We start from the raw sequence: 2026 nt of genomic DNA, 5'->3' as shown, positions 1-2026 counted from the left end.
GTATATTATTACATCGGTAAAGTTATTTTTTTTTAATGAACTCATTGTCTTAGTCACCATTTTGTCCTTTTCTTTACTGTTGTGTTGATTTTGTATATAAGGGTCCAAATTACAACAGTTAAAGCTGGATATACTTTAAGGTATCCCTATCAGCTAGTCTGTTAGGTATTGTGGAATCTGGGCAAAAATATAGGATGCAGAAATGGGCAAGCACTGAGGGAACAAATTGTCATGGTCCTGAGTCTCTGGACTCAGTGGTTTTGTCTTGATTGTTATATATTATCTTTGGTTTTGGTTCTGTACTCCCTCTGCTCCAGTTCTGTCATGTCTCTGTGTAATGTCTAGTTTTTCTGGATCTAGCTTCATGCTTTCTGGCTGTTTCCTCCTGGTAATGTTCATTAGGTTCAGCTGTGTCTCCCTCCTGTGTCTAGTTCCCTCGTTACCTTGTGTCTGTACAGATATGTGTGTCATATTGTGCAGGCACAAAATGCAGTTGCAAGGAAATGTAGCTTACCTCTGACCTAGAAGTGAATCTACGTGCTGTCTGTGTCTGTAAGCGTGTTTGCATTGACCTCTACTGCACTCTAAGTCACCTTTCACAATATGTCATCTGGACAGTCCCACCAGATGAAGCTTATGACCCTCAGAAGACTGAATGCTAACTCTTCATGAGCACATTTGCAATGTGTGTATAAAATGATCATCACTACTTATGTTATAAAAGTTTTCACAATATGCCACTACTAAAGCTTTGTAAAAAATGATGTATTTCCCACATCATATATATATATATAGTCTGTTGCCTATGCTGGTTGTCACTCCATCTGCATTTCATGGTGTTCTCTTCATTCGTCCTGCATCTCTCTGGTCTTCATCTTGCTTTATTATTATTTCAGGTCTCCTTATTAGTTTTCCCAGTTTAGGTTTTAAGTAGTTCTCTCGTGCCTCATTTCCTGTTTTCCATTTTGTAAATAAACGCTCACCTGCATCTTGCCATTTCCTGCATATTGGGTCCTTTCTCAACAAACACCACATGGCTTGCCCCGGTAGCCGTGACACAAATCAAAACTCTAAAACTGAGACTGAAGTCTAACAAGAACAAGGAAGCTCTGAAAATGATACACAGATATTTCAAGATTTACAAGAGGAATGAAAAACTTGAAAACATTATATTTTCATGAATATTTCTATGTCTACACAATGTTTATGCTCAAAAAGAAGTAAGATGAAGTTTCACATTTTCTGTTCCTACCCTCTTATTTCAAATTCCATTGTTTACAAATCAATATTCCAAATTCGACATTAAACGATCCATACATTTTTAACTGTATACAAGTCTAAACTCGTATACAATACACACATGAAACAATTTAAGCTCATAAACCAAAACAACAACAAACTACATTTTTACCTAAGCTAAACACCCTATGATGTTTGTAATTTGCTTCATATGGAATTATGCCTATGTGACAAACACCTTAATGAATACTTTAAGTTTGGGTTACGCTTTGCTTAATCAAAAAAAATCAGGACAAAGCTTTATTATAACACAATAGGACATCTCAGTCACTAAGAGGAACATTTCCTATATTCATAAAATTTATTGTTTTTAAACAATTGTGTACATTTTTGTATAGATGTACCTTTCTTAACTTCATCTGTACAGGTGTTCCACACACTAATGCCTGTGGCTGTAATGTATGATATATATGAGAACACATCACACAGGTATGCAGCTCCAGCTTTTGTTCTTCAAGTGTCTATGCTGACTGATGAATAATTTTTGTGAGTAAGTTAACTGAGAATAAAAATACATTTGTTTTTCCTTAAATAATTTTAGTTGAAAGCTGCTTGTAAGATGCAACACAAAATAATAACCAGTAAATCCTGATTACACAGACATCTTTCACATATCAGCGATCACAATTCGTTACACTGTAATTATGAAAAGACTCATTGCTGAAGTATACTTTTAATGTGGCTGAAGCAGACCTGAAAAACCTGCAGTGGCAGCGTCACAAAGCCA

The sequence above is a fragment of the Pundamilia nyererei genome, unplaced genomic scaffold, assembly GCF_000239375.1.
Source record: "Pundamilia nyererei isolate P.nyererei 1_Seehausen unplaced genomic scaffold, PunNye1.0 scaffold00049, whole genome shotgun sequence".
Lineage (NCBI taxonomy): Eukaryota > Metazoa > Chordata > Actinopteri > Cichliformes > Cichlidae > Pundamilia > Pundamilia nyererei.
This window is presented reverse-complemented; position numbering follows the sequence as displayed.